This window comes from Odocoileus virginianus, chromosome X (genome assembly GCF_023699985.2).
Source record: "Odocoileus virginianus isolate 20LAN1187 ecotype Illinois chromosome X, Ovbor_1.2, whole genome shotgun sequence".
Taxonomy (NCBI): domain Eukaryota; kingdom Metazoa; phylum Chordata; class Mammalia; order Artiodactyla; family Cervidae; genus Odocoileus; species Odocoileus virginianus.
This window is the reverse complement of record NC_069708.1, coordinates 8,330,650-8,357,690: the sequence shown is the minus strand read 5'-3', so window position 1 is coordinate 8,357,690 and position 27,041 is coordinate 8,330,650. Positions and strand designations below refer to the sequence as shown.

The 27,041-nt window shown below is 38.3% G+C and overlaps 1 protein-coding gene and 1 non-coding gene across 8 annotated transcripts in view; one reads left to right on the top strand and one right to left on the bottom strand.

Moving 5' to 3' along the window:
- The window catches only part of DMD (dystrophin), a 2,261,655-nt gene that overhangs the window by 452,268 nt on the left and 1,782,346 nt on the right, over positions 1–27,041 (top strand). The window lies entirely within an intron of this gene.
- On the bottom strand, positions 6,051–6,157 carry LOC139033204 (U6 spliceosomal RNA). The gene has a single exon (XR_011485827.1). It is a non-coding gene; the product is annotated as a U6 spliceosomal RNA (small nuclear RNA).

Sequence of the window (27,041 nt, the reverse complement as noted above, 5' to 3'; positions counted from 1 at the left end):
AGTGAGTGTATGCTGAGCTATTTTTATCCATAAAGCAGTTTACTTCCTGTATGATGAAAGGTGCTAACGTGAAACCTGTCTCCTATTATACCCTAGGGGTGTAATCAGGAGGGGTATGATTGCAGCATATCAATTAAATGGATTCGAGCAGGTTGCTCAGAGTTATATGAAGGAGTAGGGTGTTCTCCACATATTTTTTGAACTCTTCAGAGGAAAGCATCAGGGCACAGCTCATCTAATTCTTTTGATAGCACAGCTGTGTACATAAACCCTGTATCATGGTTTCTTCTTGGAGGCTGTGCTGTTAGATTTAATTTTCTTATAAGTCATTACAGCCATTTTCATTCTTTTCAACCTTGGCAAAAATAGTGTTACCAGCTCCCAGTGAACTGGATAATCCCTTCCTTTAGCCTATACTTTATCTTATGGATAATTTTAAGAGTTATAAGAAGACAAGAGTAGCAGTATTGTTTATTTATACCATATATATATATATGCATACACCATATATATATACACACACACATACACACCATATATATATATATATATATATATATATATATATTCACATCTCATATATATCCCATATATTCATGCTATATATATATATGTGTGTGTGTATACACACACACACACACACACACACATACACATCCCAAGCCATCTCAGTACCCTTAGTAGTTTCATAAGAATCTTTCCAGTTCTGCCTTTAAACATCCACTAGGAATATTCTTACTATGACCTGGAACCCCCATTGTTTATTTTATTGGCTTATACCCACCTGGATCCTGCCTGTTTGACTTTTGGGGACTATATCCCATCGGAGCAGAAACATATGAATGACTGTTGCTCTTCTGGGAGCAACAACTATCTTTCACAAGTCTTGACTTGATCAACCAGGAAGTTCCCAACTCTAGATTTAGATTAGAACAGTAACCCACATTCTACTCATTTGTGATGGAAGGTTGGATTTTTTTAGAACTCTGACTCTCCTTTTATAATCCTGGGTAATTCAGTTCTGATGAATTGAAGTAGAACTGTAAGATATTTGCTCTGGTTCAGTCCTTCATATTTGTCATGCTATTATATAACAACAAAGTGCATCACCATTTTCATGGCATTCATAAAACAAAATCTTACCATATAAAATAAATGTTGTAGTCATATATTTATTGTTATGGACTGAGTGTTGAAGTTCTAGCCCTCAATGCATTTGGAGATGGGATCTTTGAGAAGTTTAAAGGTGAGGCCCTGGTCTTGTGGGATCAGTGCTTTTATGAGAAGAGAAGCCAGAGATCTTGTTCTCTTCCTCTCTGTCATGTGCAGACATAGCAAGATGGTAGCCCTCTATAAGCTGGGAAAAGAGCTCCCACCAGAAATTGATCATACCAGCACCCTGATCTCAGACTGTCACACTCCATAACTGTGGGAAAATCTCTATTGCTTAAGCCACCCAGTCCATGATATTTTGTTACAGCACCTTGAGATGACTAAGACATTTGTGTCATCCCTGGAGTTGACATTTGACTTTGTTAAAATACACACAAACAAAATTACAAGAAAAGCAGTGAGGTGTGTAATCACAGTACCAAAAAAATAGATTATCTGGGTAGAGGTATGAGTCAGCTCTTAACACAAAACTGTTGTGTAAGAACCCTTCCCCCAAATTAGTAGCTTCCAACAAGCATTTACTCTCAGAATCAGCCAGGACTGGTGACCTAAGATGACCTAAAATGAGCTGGACTTGTGACTTGACCTAAGATGCTCTGGATTTGTGTCTCTGCTTCAGGTTGCACATCTGTGGGCATAGCTTCAAGCCACAGGTTGAGTTTAGATTGGTTCAATATGTCATATACTGAGACCCAAGCTGGAGTGGCACTGGCTTCCCAGTGCATGTTATTTCTCATGGGCATTACATTTCTAACTGGATTATAAAGTAGCAAGCCCAAATGTTAAGGCTCTGCTACTGTCATGTTTGTTAACATTCCTTTGGCCAAAGGAGATCTTTTGTCCCGTCATAGGCCAGATATATAATTTTATTATCTCAGAGTGACAAATGGGAGCAGTAAATCAAAATGCTACAGTAGAAAAGTAGGGTATTATTTATTAGTACAAAGAATTTAATTTTAATGCATATGCTGCTTTTCAGTGGATATAGAAAAAATCTAAAGCATGTTTCATTTTTCCAACTTAATCATGATAATGGCTGAAGAAAAAAAAATTAGGGTGTCCACAGCTCACTATTTGGCTTGATAATCCTGTTTGCCACAATAAGTTTAATTATCTCTAAAGACTATCTAAGACCCTCAATAATGAGAAAGATGACTGAGGAGGAAGATGATCACTATCATGATCAAAAGTGTGCCTACCATATAAGATAATTTACATGCATCCACAGACATAAAACATGGGGTATATGTTCACAGCCACAGACATTGGGCACAAGTGATATTATTCTCCTAATTCTGTAGAGAAGGAAACTGGGGACAAGAACTAAAGGTAACAAGCATATCCGAGAGGACACAGCTCAGAACTGTGGTGTAATGTGGATCTAAATATAGTCTTTTTATGTTACATGGAACAGAGACAAAGTCAGCCTGTTTAAAGGATGCATAGGGATAGAAGGAAGGTCAGGAAACTGTCTCAGCAGCTGAATAATCAAACATCAAGGAGACTGCAATGTCACTTCAGAAGACTGCAATCAGAGTCTGATTTCATGAATAATTAGACCCTTGAAGTAGACACAGTGCATCAGTTGGTCTACCATTTTAGGTGCTGCTGCACCATTCTTTTTAAAATGTATTTATTTTTAATGGCTTTCTAAAATTAATTTTATAGAAATATAATTGCTTTACAATAGCTTCTGTTATGCAGCAGAAGTGAATCAGTTGTATGTATACTTATATCCCCTCTGTTTTGAATTCCTTTCCCATTTAGGTTACCGCAGAACATTGAGTAGAGTTATCTGTGCTATACAGTAGGTTCTCATTAGTTATTAATATCTATTTTATATATCTATTTTATAATAGTGTATATATGTAAATCCCAGTCTCCGCATTCATCCCACCCCCACCCCCCTTTGGCATCCATATGTTTGTTCTCTACATCTGTATCTGTGTTTCTGCTTTACCAATAAGTTCATCTGTACCATTTTCCTAGATTCCACATATAAATGATATTATCTGATATTTGTTTTTCTCTTTATGACTGACTTCACTCTGTGTGACCATCTCTAGACCCATCCATGTCTCTGCAAATGACCCAATTTCAGTCCTTTTTATGGCTGAGTAATATTCCATTGTATATATGTACCATATCTTCTTTACCCATTCCTCTGTGGATAGACATTTAGATTTCTTCCATGTCCTGGCTATTGTAAATAGTGCTGCGATGACCACTGGGATGCATGTATCTTTTTGAATTCTGGCTTTCTCCAGGTATATGCCCAGGAGTGGGATTGCTGGGTCATAAGGTTGTTCTGCCTGTAGTTTTTTGAAGAACCTCAATACTGTTCTCTCTAGTGACTATACCAGTTTACATTCCCATCAACAGTGTAGGAGGGTTCCCTCTTGCACCATTCTTAAGAATTAGCTACGTTCATTCTCTGGTTCTACAGTTACCCCTACTCCTTAGGGATAGGTGATTTTCACTCTAATATAAGCTTCCCAAGAGAAAGTGTTCGCTAAAGGCAGCCAGTCACCATCACATATGGGAAAATTAAGTTCCTAAGTCTTTCCATGCCTTTAAGATGGTTTTTAGGTTTTGATGTGCATGCTTAAACACTCTTTGTGTCCAGGGGAATGGGATATACTGATGATCTACATGGAATCTGGAAACAGCACCAATAAACACAGAGTATAGGATAAGAATGTGTTCCCCAATTATGTTTTGTATAATGTTACCAAAGGAAGGGGGCATAAAAACTGGATTTCTAAACATAGAGCATGTTCACAGCAAACAATGATCTAATCTAGTCCTTTTCAACCTTGGTTGCAGTTAGCATCACCTGTTGGAGTTTGGAAACACCTTGTTCTAGGTGTATTTGGCTCCTGTTGGTATGCATTTTTTTTTTTTTTAATTTATTTTTTTTTTAATTTTTTAATTTTTATTAGTTGGAGGCTAATTACTTTACATCATTACAGTAGTTTTTGTTATACATTGATATGAATTAGCCATGGATTTACATGTATTCCCCATCCCAGTCCCCCCTCCCACCTCCCTCTCCACCCGATCCCTCTGGGTCTTCCCAGTGCACCAGGCCCGAGCACTTGTCTCATGTACCCAACCTGAGCTGGTTATCCGTTTCACCCTAGATAATACACGTTTCAATGCTGTTCTCCTGAAACATCCCACCCTTGCCTTCTCCCAGAGTCCACAAGTCTGTTCCATACATCTGAGTCTCTTTTTCTGTTTTGCATATAGGGTTATCGTTACCATCTTTCTAAAGTCCATATATATGTGTTAGTATACTGTAATGGTCTTTATCTTTCTGGCTTACTTCGCTCTGTATAATGGGCTCCAGTTTCATCCATCTCATTAGAAGTGATTCAAATGAATTCTTTTTAATGGCTGAGTAATATTCCATGGTGTATATGTACCACAGCTTCCTCATCCATTCGTCTGCTGATGGGCATCTGGGTTGCTTCCATGTCCTGGCTATTATAAACAGTGCTGCGATGAACATTGGGGTGCATGTGGCTCTTTCAGATCTGGTTTCCTTGGTGTGTATGCCCAGAAGTGGGATTGCTGGGTCATATGGCAGTTCTATTTCCAGCTTTTTAAGAAATCTCCACACTGTTTTCCATAGTGGCTGTACTAATTTGCATTCCCACCAACAGTGTAAGAGGGTTCCCTTTTCTCCACACCCTCTCCAGCATTTATTGCTTGTAGACTTTTGGATAGCAGCCATCCTGACTGGCGTATAATGGTACCTCATTGTGGTTTTGATTTGCATTTCTCTGATAATGAGTGATGTTGAGCATCTTTTCATGTGTTTGTTAGCCATCTGTATGTCTTCCTTGGAGAAATGTCTGTTGAGTTCTTTGGCCCATTTTTTGATTGGGTCATTTATTTTTCTGGAGTTGAGCTGGAGGAGTTGCTTGTATATTTTTGAGATTAATCCTTTGTCTGTTGCTTCATTTGCTATTATTTTCTCCCAATCTGAGGGCTGTCTTTTCACCTTGCTTATAGTTTCCTTTGTTGTGCAAAAGCTTTTAAGTTTCATTAGGTCCCATTTGTTTATTTTTGCTTTTATTTCTGAAATTCTGGGATGTGGGTCATAGAGGATCCTGCTGTGATTTATGTCGGAGAGTGTTTTGCCTATGTTCTCCTCTAGGAGTTTGATAGTTTCTGGTCTTACATTTAGATCTTTAATCCATTTTGAGTTTATTTTTGTGTATGGTGTTAGAAAGTGTTCTAGTTTCATTCTTTTACAGGTGGTTGACCAGTTTTCCCAGCACCACTTGTTAAAGAGGTTATCTTTTTTCCATTGTATATCCTTGCCTCCTTTGTCGAAGATAAGGTGACCATAGGTTCGTGGACTTATCTCTGGGCTTTCTATTCTGTTCCATTGATCTATATTTCTGTCTTTGTGCCAGTACCATACTGTCTTGATGACTGTGGCTTTGTAGTAGAGTCTGAAGTCAGGCAGATTGATTCCTCCAGTTCCATTCTTCTTTCTCAGGATTACTTTGGCTATTCGAGGTTTTTTGTATTTCCATACAAATTGTGAAATTATTTGTTCTAGTTCTGTGAAAAATACTGTTGGTAGTTTGATAGGGATTGCATTGAATCTATAGATTACTTTGGGTAGTATAGCCATTTTGACAATATTGATTCTTCCAATCCATGAACATGGTATATTTCTCCATCTATTTGTGTCCTCTTTGATTTCTTTCATCATTGTTTTATAGTTTTCTATGTATAGGTCTTTTGTTTCTTTAGGTAGATATACTCCTAAGTATTTTATTCTTTTTGTTGCAATGGTGAATGGTATTGTTTCCTTAATTTCTCTTTCTGTTTTCTCATTGTTAGTGTATAGGAATGCAAAAAATATGGAACGCTTCACGAATTTGCGTGTCATCCTTGCGCAGGGGCCATGCTAATCTTCTCTGTATCGTTCCAATTTTAGTATATGTGCTGCCGAAGCGAGCACTGGTATGCATTTTTAAAAGCTCCCCAAGTGATGTTAATGTGCAGTACTGTTGCCAGTACTTCAGGGAAGTGTTTAAGTGACATTAGAGTTTGGTGAGTTCTAGAGGTTGATGGAAATCTAGAAACTGGGTCAGAGCATGAGGTGTTGAGTAGTAGCCGTAGATCAGGTCAGGTACAAGCTGTGGGTGAAATTTACATCTGTCTGTTCTGTGAGTGCCCCACTCGAGAAGCTCCCTGCTGTGGAGGAAATTGCTTGAAGACTAACGCCTCGTGTTTTCCAAGTTGTAAACTAGCACATTTAATACCTGATGAATCCAGGCTCTGTGGCTTGCATTTCTGTGTCACGTGGCTCTGTTGACCATGGGCATATGCAGGCAGTATCTCCCAAAGTAGGATCCAATTCAAGGGATGGAAAGATTTCAGGTCTGAGGAGAGGAAATCCAGCTACTAGTCTGGGGAAGAGAGACTTGAGGAACCCCAAATCAAACTATGTTGGCAGCTACAGCAGCTTTATGCTGGCCAGCTCTGAATTGTTAGTCTTGTTCATTAATGGTAAAATGCTGATGGTTACATCACATAGTGATTTAGAGATCAGAAGCTCTCTTCACATGCATTTTATCTTAACAGCCTGGTGAGACTACTAGCTTTAGTTCCAGTTTACTGAGAAGAGACTAGAGAAGCAGGGAGACTGTGAAAGTTGTGAATGTAAGTGCTGGAGTCAGAGGAAGAAGCCTGTTTGTCTCATTCCTACTCTAGGTCACTTTCAGATTGTCTTTCCAGCCTTACTGTTTTCCCTTATAATTCTCTTTACTAGTAAAGAGAACAAAATATTGTTACTTCTGGATCACTTTTAAAATGCCCTTTGAATCTTGCTGTTAGCAGAAGATGTAGATTTATTTTTTCATGTAAACAATTTTTAAAGTTTAGTTTAATTTTATTTATTTATTTGGTTGTGCTGGGTCTGAGTTGTGGTGCCCAGGGGCTTCTTTTGTTGTGGTTTGTGGCCTTCACTTGCGGAGCGCTGGCTCTATAGTGCATGTACGCTGGCTCAAGTAATCGAGGCTCCTGGGCTTTAGCATGGGCAGGCTCAGAAGTTGCAGTTTCCTGGCTCCAGAGCTCAGGCTCAGTACTTATGCACATGGGCTTAGTTGTTCTGCGGCTTGTGGAATCTTCCTGGACAAGGGTTCAAACCCATGTCCCCTTATAGGAAGGCAGACCCTTAACCACTGGTACCCAAGGAAGTTCTCAGAAGATATAGGTTTAAATCTTCATGATTTTAATGTTTTTACTCTAGCTTAATTTGTATAATCCATTTATCTCTCTTTTCTAATCTCTTTCTGTCATTTTTGCCTGATATATATTTGAGGTGTTTGATGAGAAGAAAGTCTCTGGTTTTCATTATTTATGTGCTAGATATGCATACCAGTGTGTAAGCAGCAGGAATGAATGTTCATCCTAAAACTCAGATGTGGAGGAAATGTAAGTCTGCTTTCTTGCTGTTTTGGAACTGTATTCCAGCACTGTCTGATAGAAATGGAAGGAGTGCTAGATGTGCAATTTCAAGTTTTCCAATAGTTACTTTTAAAAGAAGTAAAAAGAAATAAGATAAAGTAATTTAAAAAAATAATTTATTCATCTTAATATATCCAAGGGTTTCCCTGGTGGTTCAGATGGTTAAGAATCTACCTGCAATGCAGGAGACCTGGATTCAATCTCTGGATTAGGAAGATCTCCTGGAGAAGGGAAAGGTAACCCACTCCATTATTCTTACCTGGGAAATCCCATGGACAGTGGAGCCTGGCAGGCTACAGTCCATGAGGTTGCAAAGAGTTGGACACTAATATAACTAAACTGTTATTAGTTCTCTGCAATGAATATAAAAACTTGTAACTTATATGCAGAGTACATCATGAGAAATGCTGGGCTGGAGGAAGCAGAAGCTGGAATCACGATTGCTGGGAGAAATATCAGTAATCTCAGATATGCAGATGACACCACCCTTATGGCAGAAAGTGAAGAGGAACTAAAAAGCCTCTTGATGAAAGTGAAAGAGGAGAGTGAAAAAGTTGGCTTAAAGCTCAACATTCAGAAAACTAAGATCATGGCATCTGGTCCCATCACTTCATGGCAAATAGATGGGGAAACAGTGAAAACAGGGGCTGACTTTATATTTTTGGGCTCCAAAATCACTGCAGATGGTGATTGCAGACATGAAATTAAAAGATGCTTACTCCTTGGAAGGAAAGTTATGACCAACCTAGACAGCCTATTAAAAAGCAGAGACATTACTTTGTCAACAAAGTTCCATCTAGTCAAGGCTATGGTTTTTCTGGTAGTCATGTATGGTTGTGAGAGTTGGACTGTAAAGAAAGCTAAGCACCAAAGAATTGATGCTTTTGAACTGTGGTGTTGGAGAAGACTCTTGAGAGTCCCTTGGAATGCAAGGAGATCCCACCAGTCCATCCTAAAGGAGATCAGTCCCGGGTGTTCATTGGAAGGACTGATGCTGAAGCTGAAACTCCAATACTTTGGCCACCTGATGGGAAGAACTGACTCACTGGAAAAGACCCTGATGCTGGGAGGGATTGGGGGCAGGAGGAGAAAGGGACGACAGAGGATGAGATGGCTGAATGGCATCACCAACTCGAGGAACACGAGTTTGAGTAAACTCCGGGAGTTGGTGATGGACAGGGAGGGGGCGTGCTGTGATTCATGGGGTGGCAAAGAGTTGGACACAACTGAGCGACTGAACTGAACTGAACTTAACTGAGTGAGACATTTTACACCCTTAATAAGGATATACAGTCTTAAAATTTTGGTGGGTTTTTGATACTCATGGCACATCTGAATTTAGATGCCCATCTTTCATGGTTTAAAGTGAAGTGCTATCCTGTGAAATGAATGATGTTATGTTTAATGGAAAAATAATTGACACTGCATCAGTTTTAAAGTAAAATAAAACCAAAGCAAAATTAAGTAAAATTAAAACTCCACTTCCTCAGTCATACTAGCCACATCTCAAATGATCACTTACCAATCAATAGTTATAGCTGGCTACGTCAGTAGACAAAATAGGTCCAGATTATGAAAAACATTTTCTGTCTATTTGGATTTCCCAAAGCATTTGAGTCTTTGGCCTTCTTACTATTAAAGCCAAAGAAAGGTGCTGGCTTTTTTTTTTTTTTTCCCCAGCAATTGCCTTTGAAAAGTGTTTCTCCTGGAGTTGGGTTGAAATTACCTAGAAAATTCCTCCAAGACACAGTCTTTCATGTACGCCCCAGGAGCCACATTCAGAACTGCTTGCATACGTGCATGCTAAGTTGCTTCAGTCATGTCTGATTCTTTGCGATCCTATGGACTATAAGCGGCCAGACTCCTCCTGTCCATGGGATTCTCCAGGCAATAATACTGGAATGGGTTGCCATTTCCTCCTCCAGGGGATCTCCTCCCAGCCCAGGAATAGAGCCCAGGTCTCCTGCATTGCAGGTAGATTCTTTACCACTAGCACCACCTGGGAAGCCCTTCAGAACAGCTTGTTTTCTGCTTTTTCCATATAACAGGTTCTCCTCCTTCATATCTGTACCTGCTGCCAGTTGACTTGCCCTTCCTGCTCTGGAAAAATTGTGTCCTATTATGTATGTGTGTATGTATATATTGGATTGGCAAACAAGTTTGTTTGGATTTTTCCATAAGATGTTACATAAAAACCTGAAATAACATTTTTGGCCGACCCAATATGTATATGCTCATTTATATTTACATAAATATTAAATAGTTGTTTTGTTATAATTTTAAGATGATAATTGACTGTATAAAACAAAATTAACAATGTAGACATGTTTATAGCACATCTAGAAAAGTTTCTTTTCCTTTTAGGAACTCCAAGTCTGAGGTTAAGTTAGTCTCCAAAATTTTACAAGGAGTTCAGTTTTCTTCTCCACTGCCAGAATCTATGAAACTCCCCAGGACATTTAAAGCTCACTGTAGGATTTTTCAAGTCTCATCCCAGTGGACCATTATTTCAGAAATTCACTGTGACTTCTGAGCGTCCCCTTCGTGTCTCCTTGCTGTTTCTTTTTCAGAATCACAGACCTTTGTCTCAACATCAATTGGTTTTAATTCTTGTATGTGCTTTGTTACTGGTGTGTGTTGTGGTTCAGATGCTTGTATGAGTCTTAGAAATCCCCAGATAAGCCCCTACATGCAGTGGCAAAGAATCTCAGTAATTGCATTTTTCTGTATCTGAACTTACTTTATGTATTATGCCTCTTTTCTGTCAGATTTCACACATTTAATCAGCCAGTTAAGGACTGACATGCTCCACTTTGCTCTGGGCTTTCATCTAAAGTTTTTGGAGGGGGACTGATAAAGTGTCAAGATTTGTAGGTGGATGTGGGTTACCTGATCCCCACGCACGTTGGTCCCATAGAGACCTTGTTGCTTGTTGCCAAGTTGTACAATTTTTTTGTATCTTCGTACAGACAAAAAAACACGTGGCTGCTACCTTGTCCTTCTGGGTGCTCCAAAAACCCATTGAGCACAGTGTTCTCTGGAGGCATGTGGGAAATTATTCTACTGCACCCTCTGTCCTGCTGAAGGTCATGGGTGCTAGGTGACCGTCTCATGTCCATCTGCTCAAGTACATATCACATACTTCAAACCTAGGTTTGGAATAATTTTGGAGCCCTATCACATTCCTGGTGGGCTGCACTAGGGAGTAAGACTCAGTTACTTCTGCACTTGTATGTCCCTAAATATATCTGGTGGGAGTGGGAGTGGTGAGGGGGAGGGTGGTGCTTATATTTCTTCCACCATTTCTTTCAGGAACATACTCTTGTCTAACATTCTTGCTTCTCTTTTATCTTACCTCCTCTATCCAGTCCCGAAAAATGTTATCTAGACTCAGAGATGAATAAAGCAGTTAAATGTGTGAGCTCAGTGAGAAGATGGGAAAGAAGGCTAATAACCACATGTGAAAAATAACAGTCTAGGGGAAAGTGACCTAGATGTTTTACTTTATTCTACAAATATATTTTCAATGTCTGGACTTAGATTTTGAAAAATCAAAATTAAGGATGTTGACTGTTTCTGTAACATTATAAGCATGAGATGCCCTCCCTTTTGTCTCTTTAAGGGAAGTGGGACAGAGTTTCAGTGTAACAAAAAATATTTTAGGGAAAAACGTAGGCTAGCATCTCAAAATATTGTCCCACCATGCAGAAATTAAGAGTTGACTTCTTTTCAGGAGCCCAAGGGATCCATCTGAAAACACTTTGTGTTCAGAACAAAATTGAAATACTGGTTGGTTAATGTGTAGCCTAACTATATTGTCATGCTCTCTTCTGTTAAGAAAAATGTTTTGTTTTTGCACTTGCTATTCATTGTAAAAGGCCATGAAACATCAAGGCTGGGGGGAGGGGGCGCATGAGAGAGATAATTTTGGTGTTTCCTTAAAAACGATGATTTTCACACACACAAAAATTCTCCCAAGTAATTGGAAGATTAAAATTATTTTACTTCATTTAGCATTTTTATTTCCACAATTAGCCAAATAGAAACAAACAGGAAAGATTCTGGGATAACATGATCAAGGTTAAATTTTTTAAAAATAACTTTAAATGTAGACAGTAATTGAATAGTAATGTGTAGAATGTATTTTCCCCTGATCTTAGAAATCACTGGGAGAATGTAGGTGCTAGATTAAGCAACAAATCAAATTAAAATACTTCTGATATTCCAAAGACATATTCAAAGTAAACAGAAAATACATAATACTTCTCATTCTATTTTCCTTGGGTTATTGTCCAGCATTGAAGTTTTCCACCAAGAGTGTGACAGTGAGTGAGGTTTTTAATGTAGATTTCAAAAGATTCTTGGAGCTTGGTCTAAGCTGCTCAGGTTCAGGTTCTGGGGTACTCTGCAGGGGCACAGACTCAGCTGGGCATGACTTTTGTGCCCTTCCCAGGTCCGAGCAGCTCAGGAGACCAGGTGCTTGGTGAACACACCGTCCTAGGTGGGACGTGCATCTTAATCACCTCCCTGGTCCCAGCCACTCAGTTTCCTGGGTGTGCCACAAGAGCACCATCTCAGGTGTGCCGTGTGTCTCCTCTGGGGAGCTGATCTCAGGCTGCGACCCTCCTGGCAGATGTCAACTCTTCAGGATCCCAGAAAGTATGGTACTGGCACAAAGACAGAAATATAGATCAATGGAACAAAATAAAGCCCAGAGATAAATCCACACACCTATGAACACATTATCTTTGACAAAGGAGACAAGAATATGCAATGGAGAAAAGACAATCACTTTAACCAGTGGTGCTGGGAAAACTGGTCAACCACCTATAAAAGAAGGAAGATAGAACATTTTTAACACCATACACAAAAATAAACTCAAAATGGATTAAAGATCTAAATGTAAGACCAGAAACTATAAAAGTCATAGAGGAAAACATAGACAAAACAGTCTCTGACGTAAAGTACAGCTGGATCCTCTGTGACCCACCTCCCAGAATAATGGAAATAAAACAAAAATAAACAAATGGGACCTAATTAAACTTAAAAGTTTTTGCACAACGAAGGAAACTACAAGAAAGGTGAAAAGACAGCCTTCAGAATGGGAGAAAATAGTATCAAATGAAGCAACTGACAAAGAATTAGTCTCAAAAATATACAAGGCAGCTCATGCAGCTCAATACCAGAAAAATAAATGACCCAATCAAAACATGGGCCAAATAACTAAACAGATATTTCTCCAAAGAAGACATGCAAATGGCTAACAAACACATGAAAAGATGTTCAACATCACTCATTATCAGAGAAATGCAAATCAGAACCACAATAAGGAACCATCTCACATGGGTCAGAGTGGCTGTTATCAAAAAGTATACAAACAATAAATGCTGGAGAGGGTGCAGAGAAAAGGGAACACTCTTGCATCGTTGGTGGGAATGCAAACTAGTACAGCCACTATGGAGAACAGTGTGGAGATTCCTTAAAAAACTGGAAATAGAACTGCCTTATGACCCACCAATCCCATTGCTGGGCATACACACCGAGGAAACCAGAATTGAAAGAAACACGTGTACCCCAGTGTTCATCGCAGCACTGTTTACAATAGCTAGGGCATGGAAGCAACCTAGATGTCCATTGGCAGATGAGTGGATAAGAAAGCAGTGGTACATATACACAATGGAATATTACTCAGCTAGTAAAAAGGACACATTTGAATCAGTTCTAATGAGGTGGATGAAATTGGAGCCTACTATACAGAGTGAAGTAAGGCAGAAAGAAAAACACTAATACAGTACATTAATGCATATGTATGAAATTTAGAAAGATGGTAATGATGACCCTATATGCAAGACAGCAAAAGAGACACAGATATAAAAAACAGACTTTTGGACTCTGTGGGAGAAGGCGAGAGTGGGATGGTTTGAGAGAATAGCATTGAAACATGCATATTACCATATGTGAAACAGATGATCAACCCAAGTTTGATGCATGAAACAGGGCACTCAAAGCCAATGTTCTGGGACAACCCTGAGGGATGGGATGGGGAGGGAGGTGGGAGGGGGGTTCAGGATGGGGGACACAGGTACACACGTGGCTCATTCAATATTGTCAAGTAATTAGCCTCCAATTAAAATAAATAATTTAATTTAAGAAAAAGATTCTTGTAAAGTTATTTGTAGCTATATAGCTTGTTGACTTGTCAGGCAGTTTATTAATATTTTGGTCTAGGTAAGTTATCAAAAGAGATGAATGTAAGCATATGCATGGAATGCCAACATATCTGTGTTTCCAGAAAGGGTTATTTTCCTTTATTTTGTTGTTTTGAGTGTTTCATCTAAATATAGGCACTTAGCTAAGGTTTTAAGTCCTTGTGAGGTGCCACAAAACAGTAATTTTGTAATTACATTAAACATTATGATATTTAAGGTATTTTAAATACACTAGTAAGCACCTGCATGCTACAATTGATTTAATATTATTGATTTTTAAATTAGATATAAAATTTGCATTTGGTGATAAGTTGAGGAATGCATTCCTACATTTGTAGCTAAAAGGGTTATATGGGGATGAATATAGCAGTTAAATGTGTGGGTTCAATGAGAAGATAGAAAAGAAGGCTAATAACCATATGTGAAAAATAACAGTCTGTGACACTGATCACTTTCTTCAGTGTCCAATCATGTTTACATGAATTTGGGGGGAAATGTAAAAATTCAATATTTGAAATTTTTGAGGTGGTATATATTTCTCATTGTAAAGTGAAAGTGTAAGTCAGTCAGTTGTGTCCAACTCTTTGGGACCCCATAGACTGTATAGTCCATGGAATTCTCTAAGCCAGAATACTGGAGTGGGTAGCCTTTCCTTTCTCCAGGGGATCTCTCCAACCCAGGGATGGAACCCAGGTCTCCTGCTTTGCAGGCAGATTCTTTACCGGCTGAGCCACAAGGGAAGCCCAAGAATACTGGAGTGAGCAGCCTATCCCTTCTCCAGGGGATGTTCTTGACCCAAGAATTGAACTGGGGTCTGCTGCATTGCAGGTGGATTCTTTACCAACTGAGCTATCAGGGAAGCCCTTCTCATCTTATACATGAAGTGATTAATTTCTCCACCAACGTTTTGATTTCTTACCTGTCCAACTATTTTCAGCTGGTTATTTCTCAATGCCCATTGGATGAGAAAGTGTAACCTACATATAAAAATGTGTAGGAGTAGGGCCATTAATATTTAACCAGAACGCAAATGAACGCAGGGAAAGGCAATAAACAACCGGGATTCTTACACTTTATATTATATTGTTTTTTGGTAGGTGTGTGGTTTATATTTGATAAACTTTTAAGTAATAAGAGTAAGACATTTTTATAATTCAAAATTGTTCTGGAGGAAGTACAAGAAAATGCTTGCATGCGTGCTAAGTCGCTTCAGTCGTGTCCCACTCTTTGCAACCCCATGGACTGTAGCCCACCAGGCTCCTCTCTCCATGGGATTCTCCAGGCAAGAACACTGGAGTAGATTGCTATGCTCTCCTCCAGGGGGATCTTCCCAACCCAGCCAGGGATCAAACCTGTTTCTTTTATGCCTCCTGCATTGGCAGGTGGTTTTTTTTTTTTTTTTTTTTTTTTTTTTTTACCACTAGCGCCACCTCACCCATACATATTCTTACTTCCCAAGGAAAGCTATTATTGCTGTTTTGAAATATTTGATCAGGTATGTTTCTATCTGAACTTAGGTTTTTCTCTATTTTCGTATTTGTTTATTTAACTGGATAATGGTATATTTGTAACTTCTTATCCATTTTATTTACTGTCATGCATGTGCTTTTTGTTATTATAGACTCATTCTAAATGGTTACATAATATCCCATTATATGGATGTGCTGTGCTTTCCAAAAAATTCCACTATGGTTAGACATTTAGATTATTTTTATATCTTTACCATCTGAAATAACTGACCATTTTTTTCTTTCTTTTGGAGAGCTTCCAGTTCTTGATATTATTAGATCAAAGGAATTAACTTTTTAAAAGGCTCCTCATATGTATCATGTAAATACTTAGCAAAATTGTTTTACCAGTTTACACTTTGCATGTGTGCATGCTCAGCTTCTTCAGTTGTGTTCAACTCTTTGAGACCCTGAGGACTGTAGCCTACCAGGCTCCTCTGTCCATGGGATTCTCTAGGCAAGAATACTGGAGGGGGTTGCCATGCCCTCTTCCAGGGGATCTTCCCAACCCAAGGACTGAACCCACCTCTCCTGTATTTCCTGCATTGGCAGGCAGATTCTTTACTGCTGAGCTACCATGGAAGCCCAAATTTACACTTTCCCCCAACATAATTTGGCACATAAAATTTAGTGTGCATCTGTGTATAATAGCCAGGACATGGAAGCAACCTAGATGCCCATCAGCAGACGAATGGATAAGAAAGCTGTGGTACATATACACAATGGAATATTACTCAGCCATTAAAAAGAATACATTTGAATCAGTTCTAACGAGATGGATGAAACTGGAGCCCATTATACAGAGTGAAGTAAGCCAGAAAGATAAAGACCAATACAGTATACTAACACATATATATGGAATTTAGAAAGATGGTAATGATAACCCTATTTGCAAGACAGAAAAAGAGACACAGATGTACAGAACAGACTTTTGGACTCTGGGAGAAGGCAGGGGTGGGATGATCTGAGAGAACAGCATTGAAACATGTATATTATCAAGTGTGAAACAGATTGCCAGTCCAGGTTGGATGCATGAGACAAGTGCTCAGGGCTGGTGCACTGGGATGACCCAGAGGGATGAAATGGGAGGGAGGTGGGAGGGGGGTTCAGGATAGGGAACACATGTAAATCTATGGCTGATTCATGTCAATGTATGGCAAAAACCACTACAATATTGTAAAGTAATTAGCCTCCAACTAATAAAAATAATTGGGAAAAAGAAATCCAGTGTGCATAAATACCTCTGTCTTATATATTACTTTGTATAGCCAGAATTTTGCTTTAAACATAGTAGAATTTGAAGATTATAATAATCTTATCATGTTTTAAAAATAATGCTGACATCAAGAGCTAATACACATAATGATAAGATATGCTGTGATCTGATCCCTGGGTCAGGAAGATCCCCTGGAGAAGGGAATGGCAACCCACTCCAGTATTCTTGCCTGTATAGTCCCATGGACAGAGGAACTTGGCAGGCTACAGTCCATGGGGTCTCATAGAGTTGGGCATGACTAAGTGACTATCACTTTCACTTTCATATATTTGCCTGCATCAGGTCTTAGTTGCAGCATGCAGAATCTTTGATCTTTCCTTGAGGCATGTAGAATCTTCTCGTTGCAGCATGAAGACTTTTAGTTTCATTATGTTGGATCTAGTTCCCTAACCAGGGATTGAACCTGGGCCCCTTGCACTGGGAGTAGGGTTTTAATCACTGGACTACCAGGGAAATCCCAGAAAATGTTTTAATATTCCAGGAAATCTCCTGTTTTGTTTAAATTCACAGTTTATGTGTGTTGCATATATATGTAATATATATTTTATATACACGTAAAGAATGAAATATTTATTAATAATATAGAACTATCTATGTATAGACATACATTCTTTTGTGTATTTTTGTATGTTAATTTTTTACATTAATCTTCCACTGAATTACATTCAATTTGATTGCAAACTAAGACATATACAATAAGAATTTGAGTTTTATTGCAGATAATATATACTTGGAGTCTAGATTCTGAGAGTGAATGGGAGGTTATATACTACCTAGAATGAAATTTGTTTTCCTCCAGGAAAAAAATTATGGATACTGCATAGATATTTAAAGTTTCCTAAGAAGTATTAGAAAATTTTTTTCTAAACCTTCAATTTTTATTTCAATATTTTTTGTGATGCATCAGAAAGACAGGACTATGTTTTTGTTTTACATGTCCTCAATAGAGGAACCTCAACACTTTTCCATTTCTTTTGATTCTTTTCATTTAACCAAATTTTTGAGTTTTTAATGAATACTTTTATTATTTGTTTACATTTTAAAAAGCAGCCTAATTGTTTTATCTTAATATTGTTTGCATGAGTTTTGGTAATAATAGGATTAGTGATACCAGTAATTTATCTACTGAATCATATGAGAAAGACATTTGTATATATTCTTTATATGCAATTGGGGAGTTTAATTTTTATTAAAATAATAATCATTGATTGTTGGTTTTTCTAGTTTCTCCTAAAAGCCTGAGGCTTTGTAGTTGTCAGTGGTGCAGTTCCAAGATACAAAGTCATAAAGTTACCTTCCATCCTCTTTAGTAGTCTGAATATTTTGCATCCAGCCATGGGAAGCAGCCTGAAACCTCTAATCGAAATCAAAGGTTACACCACAGGGGTGCAATATCTCTAATTTGTCTTGGAATGATGCAGTAGCTTCCCTTGACTGCTGTGATTAAATTCATTCTAGTTTGTTCAGTTAATGAGAATAGCACATCTTAACCCATAGAAGATATTCCCTTTTTATGGCCTCATGACTCTGAGCAGATTAGCATCATTATCAACAAATAATATTTAGTAAATGAATGCATATGAGTGGCACTGGGCTAGGATCCCTACAAATCAAGTCATAAGAGTGTACTCCTTAACCTTCAACTTATGACTTTCCAAAACACAAGGGTTGCTCAAGCATGTGTATAGATACAGTTAAATATGAACTACACAACTAAAGGACAGCCTGAGATTTAAGGGCAACAAAGAATTTGTCCTTGCCGGTCAGTTGGAGATAAAGTTAATCAACATCCTGAAAAGATGCAAAGCTGATAGTGATAGATACATTATCCCTGTTTGGTGAGTTTAATGATCATTTTCACACTTTCCTGCACTTGCATTTTTGAGGTGGTGAGTCACTTAAAATAATGAGGTTTTATTGCAGGTTTAAAGCTAGTGTATTCCATAGTGGTAGACTGAGAAGAAAAAGTATAGAAAATATGGGTTTCAAGGTATTTTGGTGGAGTTTGCAGTTGTTAGAGTGGAATGTAGCTTAGGAGATCTTTGATCAAGATCTGATACCACATGTTGTTGTTTTTTTAGTCGTTCAGTCATGCCTGACTCTTTTGCAACCCCATGGACTATAGCCCACCAGGCTCCTCTTTCCATGGGATTTCCCAGGCAAAAATAATGGAGTGGGTTGCCATTCTCTTCTCCAGGGGACCATGGGATCATTCTGACCCAAGGATCCAGCCCGCGTCTCCTGCATTGCAGGCAGATTCTTTACCATCGAGCCACCTGGGAAGCCAGGTTCAAATTCTGGCAAAATTGTCTGTCAGTTTTAGGACTTTGAACAAATTACTGAAATATTCCTTTGGATCTTTTCTCTTTAAAATGAATGCTGACAAGTATCATTGTCTTCATGAATTTTGTTTGGTGAATTGTAAACAGGATAATGTAAAGATTTCCAGCATATAGGAAGAACTCAATAGAGGTAGCTGCTGATGTAGTTTTAATTATTCAATTTATTTATTATAGTTATTAAATTGATTAATGGATTATATGTTTTCCTGCCACTCAATTGTCCCTTGACATCTCCTTCCTGTCTTCTGTCTACCTCTTTGGAAATTATCAGATTTAATATGTCTAGAATAGCCACTGGGTCTGCTGCATTCCCTGCATGGTGTATCTGCAAAGGTCTGAAGCTGAATCTGGCCTCTATATGCCAACACTGAATGGAATCTTGGAGACAGTATTGGGTAAAGTAGAAAGAATAGCTTTATTGCTTTGCCAGGCAAGAGGGGCCACAGTGGGATCCTACTCTCAAAAACTGTGTGTCCAGACCTGGAGAGGGTAATGAAGAGTTTTGTAGTAGTGGTTCAAAGAGGGCATGATCAGCTCATGCATTCTTCTGATTGGTTGATTGTGAGGTGTGTGGGAGTCTGCATCATCAATCTTCTGGTTTCAAAGGGTCTGGGGTCTAGGTCTGGGGGTCTTTGTGCTTATAAGCAGCATACTGTTAACTTCTCCCACCTGGTGGAGCTTTTAGTCTCTGCTTAATAGCTCAAAAGATACTATTCTGTGTATCCCTTGAGGGGGAACCTGAACCCTGCTCCAAAGGCTGCACTATTGTTTCTTAACTGTTCTTCCACTGTCTCCACACCCTCTCCATTCCCTAATTAGCATCTGTTTGAACCTGCTCCCTGGAATGCAGGGAAGGTCCTGGAGGCTGAAGGAAGCCTATTTCCTGTAATCAAGAAATGGAGGGGTGCGGTGGGGGAGCCATTATAGAAAGGCTTTTGTGCCTGGGTGCCCCATGGGGTTCTGCTCCTTATCCGGTTGAGCCAGTAAAGAAAGTCTCTATAACTGAGTTACTCCCCTGTATGCCCCTGATTTGTCCTGCATCAAGAATCAGTCCTGAATGTTCATTGGAAGGACTGATGCTAAAGCTGAAACTTCAATACTTTGTCCACCTGATGCGAAGAACTGACTCCTTTGAAAAGACCCTGATTCTGGGAAGGACTGAGGATGGGAGGAGAAGGGGATGACAGAGGATGAGATGGTTGGATGGCATCACCGACTCAATGGACATGAGTTTGAGTAAGCTCCAGGAGTTGGTAATGGACAGGGAAGCCTGGCGTGCTGCAGTCCATGGGGTCGCAAACAGTCAGACACGACTGAGCGACTGAACTGAACTGAAGAATCTCATACCTTGTCTTAGGCCTATCTCTCTTTCCATGTATGCATCACCAAGAATACAATGCTGCCTTTCCTTCTTAACCACCAAGTTTCTCGTATAAGAATTGACATAGTCAGGGTACAGAAGACAAAGGGATGGTCAGGACCCAGAGTATAGAAGTGCAGATTTGGGAAGACTTCAAGAGAAGGAAGAAATCTGGGCAGGTGAGTACTTGTTGAAGCAGAAAATCAGGAGGCTAAGTACAACCTCCAGCAAGTAAGGAAACACAAAATCATGGGTGAAATAAGGGTCGAACTAGTCATAGTACTCTATGCCAGGGTTTCCAGTAGCAGCTAATAATGGGCATTGAATTCAGGGTTTTATTCTAGACTTTGAAAACTACTTATGAGGCAACAAAGGGCTGTAGGACAGATGCAGTAGCTACAATTAAAGTATCAAGCTGAATTTCATTCGTCCTTTCAGTCATTCAGACAACCTCTGCTGATCATATTTACCAAAATTTGAGAAACGGAGACCTGATTGAAATAAAAAGGTGTTTATTCTGGGTTTAGTAGGACTGTAACCTAGGAGACACAGATTCAGGAAGCACTTGAATTGTGTTCCCCTGGCCTACAAAATGGAGGAGGCTTATAAAAGCAAAAATCTCAAGGTTATGGTTAGTTACAGGAGTTGTTTATCAAGGATTATAAAGGGAGCTGGCAAGAAGTGAGGGTGCTTGTTAAGTAACAACTGGTTGGAGCTTGAAATGGTTGCATAGTTACAAGAAGAGACCTTGAGACCACAAGATTGCAGCTGGCAGGGGTGGTTTTGAATATGGCCAGTAATGTCCTTGGGTCTGATATAGTTCAAAGAAAGTTCAGGTTCTCAGTGGTGCAGAGATGTGTCTGAGACTAGATCCTCCACGCCCACCCAATTTCATTTCTGTATGCCCGAACTGTGATCACTCCATTTAATTTCAATGTGCCAGCAGCCACCTCCACAGAGGTGGCCAGGCACTGAAGAACCACAGAATACTGGCATTAAGGCAGTGTAGTGTCTCTGCCTTCTTGATGAAGTTTAATTCTAAAGATGTCCGTCAAGGTGCTCAGTCTCAAAAGTGGGAGAACCAAGAGTGAAGCTGGATCACAAAGATGAGAGCAGGAGTCTAGTTTAAGCAATGGGCTGCTGGACCAATAGCAATCTTGGCTTTGACCTTAACTTATAAGTGTAAAGGACTAGAGGATTTTTAAATTCCTTCAGTCTAGGGTCAAGGCTGTCCTTGGAGTAGGGGATAGTGGAGGTAGCATATTTTAGTAACTTTGTATATAATGGTCAAGGAAGAACAAAGGCAAGAGATATTGTTGAATGACAACCAAAAAGCTATATACTTACTTTTATTTCCTTCTTTTAGAATTTCTTTCAAGTCCCTCTATACAACATCTACAGAAAAGTAAAATTAGAAATATTGTGAAAAGGGATAACTTTTTAAGAGGATCAATTGAAGATGCAATGAAGGCCATTTTCTAACAAGAAATTTGATTTGTGAAAATCTGGTAGCATATTAACTGTAGAGTGGTGATTTTTAAAAGGAAATTTCCATAGTTAAACTAAAAATTATTGGAACAATGTCAGTTAATATCTGGCATTATGCTTTAGAAATGCACAAGAAAGAAGCAATTACCGGTTTCCAAATAAGAAGTGATAGTAATAGAAAATTCAGATTTCAGTTTATTATAAATTTAATAAATAAGCTATAAAATTGCCATTCACTGACTAAAATTGATTTTGGGCATCAAATTTCAAGCATGGCATATATAATGCAGTAACAACTTTCTAAGCAAAATTATCCTCTTGGATTTGCCCAGATCCCTTAAGTTTTTCAATTTGTATTACTGAGAGAGTGTGGATAGGTTCACATTGCAGGAAACTCAGTTAATTTATGTGCTAACTTTAAGACTCCATCATCCTGTCTAGTCTTTACCACAAGTATGTTTATTGAAAGTATTATGATGGGATAAGTTTAATTTTAAGACATAATGTAGAAAACCCTGTAGGTAAGCAAAACACTTTGGAGGTTTCCTTAGAAGCAGGAAGCTTTGCATGTTAAGAATGCTGCATACACTTGCTTTTCATTCTTTGAATTTAGCTCAATGATTCCTAAACTTTAGTGTGTAAGAGATGGCTGTACAGGATTTAAAATCTAACCATGTATATAATATGGATGGTATAGGGGTTTTCCAGGCTTATTTTTATTGTGTTTTATTTTTACTATTCATGCTGACTCTGAAAAATAACTATAAAACTAAGATCACATTCACTGGTCTATGGCTGAGATAGCAATGTTTGTTTGATTCTAATACAACCTAGTCTTATCTACAGAGGATATATATTTATACCCTGTGCTAATAACAGAATCATTGATGTATTTATATTCTGAAAGTAGTAAAAAATGCTATTGAAGGGTAATATAAAGTTAGATGGTTTTTGAAGGAATATGAGAAATCCTTCTTACTTAGTGCTTGACCAAGCAGAACCTGTGTTCAGTTTCCATTGTGATGGTCACAAATTTGGGTTTGGGATAGTGGGTCATTCAGGGTCCAATTCACAGACAGAAACCACTCCAGCTATTTTCACAGAGGAGAATTGAATATAAAGAATCGTAATTTAAGTATTAGAAAACTGAAGGAGTAAGAAGAGAACATAGATGGCAACTGCAAAAATAACTAGCACTCCTGACAATGAGAAAGCAAAAAGAAAGGATCAGAATGACTAAAACAGAAGCTTGGAGGACCTGGACTTTACTGAGCTGGAACTTAGACCTCCAGGGAGGGGCTACTGATTGCCTGGTGCTGGTATTTCTGAGATAGCCGAAGGGGTCCCAATGGGACCAAGTCCCAGACCTATGCCAGCCAGTCTGTGCTGGTATTTCTATGGCAGGGGTGCAATGAAGCTGATTCTTTAAGTGTTGGGAAAGAAAAAACAAGCTGTTACTAAAAACGAGTGCTACTGTAGGCATGAAAAAGCAAGTCCGGGGCACTGCTAATAGGAACAGTAAGTCCCCAGGAGGCAGATAAGGGTGAGGAAGACCTTTCTCAGTCTTCCAGTCCTGCCATCTCCCTATAGAGATCCCTACTGCCAGGTCCTAATGCAGAGTCAGCCAGCACAACAGAAAATGTCACTTGTGTGGTGAGCCTTGTATCACAAAGCAGACTACAAAAAAGGTGAGTGAAAGCGAACATGAGAAAAAAAAATCACTCGTCACAGATCCAGTATTCCATGAAATTTGGAAAAGAAAGTAATTAAGACATGAATAAATTATTAAATAATTAATAGTAAGTAAAGTATTTTCATGGAATTTTAAGGATTAAAAAGTGAATGAACCCAAAGTTTAAGATAAGGCAATATGTAAACATCTCCTATTTACATTAAAGCATGATTTTCCTTGTAACTCCTTCACGTTTGAAAAATTACTTTGCTAACCTCTGGAGAAAGTACCTTTAAAAGATGTGAATTATAACCTAATAAGTCATAATCTTTACCTACTATGAGTATTTGAACATTGTAGAGCTGGACACTATAAAATATTTGACATTTTTAACTGAAAGTACTAAATGTGTCCTCTCTAGTGATGATAAATGATATTTATTTATTTTCAAAAAAGCAATTATATAAATATTGAATAGCAAATTATCTTAAAGATAGTATTATCCTAATATTAAGTATATAACATTTGTAAATTAATTCAGAAATAGCGGCTGTGTTCTCTCTACAAAAATAAAACCATCAAAAACAAAAACCCAGTTCAGAATGCTTTAACTGTTTGAAATGTTAACTTCAGAATATTCTAGAGCCAAGGTAAAGCCAGTGAGCTGAAATTTCTTTTGCTTCAATTGTATTATTTAGAACTGGCTTCAAAGAAGAAGTGTTTTAGTAAATGCTCAGGGTGTCTAATTGGCTCTTTTAGCTCATACGGTTCAAAGAAGTACACTGACAGTGGCATCTACCATTCCTAGCTGTACTTATTCTAATGTATTTTGCCAATTCCCTTCATGATTTCAGCTTTATACCAATTTGTATTCATAAGTAATTCACTCTAAGATCTTTAGCTTTTTTTTTTTAACATAATTACTTAGAACCATCAGATTTCAGAGGTGAAAGGAATCTGTCTTTTTAACTCAACCAAATTTGACTGGAATTCTACCATGTACCTAGCATTCTTGAATTCGAAGGAGATAACATTTGAATGGGAAAAATAGATATGTAGAAAATAATTATAACACTATGTAATATATACTATAACAGGGGTTGGTACAATGTGCTATGGAGACAGAAGGAGGAAACGACCACCTTTGCTTGGCTGGGGATGAGCTAGAGTTGGAATTTATATTGCCTTTTCCTTGAAAATAAAAGGATTTTGCATGCCAACGTGGGTATGCAGAGCATTAAAGTCCAGGTCTCTCCAACCATTTGTCAGACACCTGCTCTGTGCAGACAGTCTGTTAGATGCTGAAAATACTCTACTGAAAAGGATATGTTTTTTGCCCTGTTGGAGCTTTCAGCCTACTGACTGATAAGGAAAATGTTGGGTAGTGTGAAGTCATGAACCAGTTGTCAGGAACCAGTGAGTAATTGAGTAGGATGGTAGTGTAGATTTAAGGGATTTGGCAAGCAATTGAAGAGGAAGCAGAAAAAATGGACTGGGGATAGAATGTCAATGGACAATATGCTGCTCAGTTGAGATGAATATTTTTTTTAATAGAAATCATATTTTCAGGTTTCTTTTTTACATCTTGGGAAGATAATGTAGTGGCAGTATGTGGAATAAACTGTGGATGGGGAGAATACATGTGGGGAGGGAACCTAGAGGGCTAGTATCTGTTAATAAGAGAGAAGAGAAATTCCTAAACAATATCCCTCAACTGTTGGGATACATTCAAGAGCATCTTGACATTCTTTCTGTCTTTCTGTAGATGTGGAAATGAAGCCCTCTACAAGTTAAATGATTAAATGGCATGCCCATTTGATAGAGTTAATGAAAGTAGGAACTAAAGGTCTTGATTTCTAGTTAAGCATTTTTTTTTTTTTTTGGTACCATATCTCCTGTCTAGCTGGTTGAACTGGAAAAGATCATTTATATCAGAATCAACCTACTGAAAAATAAAGCAAAAATGAAAGCATTGCACTTCATCAAATCATAATTTTCTGTCAAATATTGACTACATTATTATATAGCAAATTAAAATATGTTGTTCTTGTTCAGTCACTAAGTCATGTCTGACTTTTTGCAACCCCATGGACTGCAGCACACCAGGCTCCCCTATCCTCCAGTATCTCCCAGAGTTTACTCAAATTCACGTTCATTGAGTTGGTGATGCTATCTAACATCTTATCTTCCGCTGGCCCCATCTCCTCTTGCCCTCAGTCTTTCCCAGCATCAGGGTCTTTTCCACTGAGTTGGCTCATCGCATCAGGTGGCCAAAGTATCGGAGCTTCAACTTCAGCAGCAATCCTTCCAATGAATATTCAGAGTTGATTTCCTTTAGGATTGACTGATTTGATCTCCTTACAGTCCAAGGGACTCTCAAGAGTCTTCTCCAACATCATGATTCAAAAATATGAATTTTTCAGTGCTCAGCCTTCTTAATGGTCCAACTCTCACATGTGTACATGACTACTGAAAAACCACAGCTTTGACCATATGGACCTTTGTCGGGAAAGTGATGTGTCCGCTTTTTAATACACTGTCTAGGGTTGTCATAGCTTTCCTTGTTAGAGGTTCTTTAACTGGTATTCAGTATTTGTTGAATGAATCCCTATCAGTTGCTACTAGCTGGTATCACAAAGGAAATTATTAATGGTGATTATTATACAGAAATCTCATATGAGAAACAAAGAGAGATAATAATTTGGAGGGGAGATAGCAGAGTTTGGGGAGCTCAGAGTAAACTAGTGAATTACAAATACAAGCTTGTGATGAAGGTCATGTGCCCATGTGTAAATAGCCACCCTTTCTCCTGCAGTGTTCTTTCTTTATTACCAGAGTTTCTCCAGGCCCATGATGAGGTTGCCACAGTCACTGGCATCAATGTATATTATTTCTACCTGAATGTCCCTTTGCTCTTAAGATTTTCACCACAAGAAAGGTAGCAGGCTTTCAGTTATCCCTCTGGCTGCAAGAGATGTAGGGAGAATAGCTATGAGAAATGTAGGCATTAAGAGATTTGATACAGATGGATAATATAACATAAGGAATAGATTCAAGAGCTTGTATAAAATACAAATATTGTAGAGATACTCTGCCTCTGTCCCACCATTTTTCCTTTTCTAATGGAGGTCAAAATTAACTTTTGATATTAAATTATTTAAAAATCAATAAAATTCTATAATTGAATCAAACCACTTGTATAATAACTCACAACTTAATAGAGATTTCCTGAAGTCGTGAATAGAGTTACTCATGTTTGTTTTGTGATCCAGCTCCAGGAAAGCCATAATGTGCTGTAATACTATTTTAGAATTTTATTATCTGAATGGATTATCATATTAATAGAAAATCTCCATAGAGCTACATTTGTGCACCCTAACATTTTGTTGAAGTTAAAGATTCACTTAATTCTTTAAACATGACATTATTAAATACATAATGCAAGGAATCTAATAATTAAATTGTTATTAAGTGATTGATTTCTCAATCATTTTTCATATAGTAGTACTAAATATACT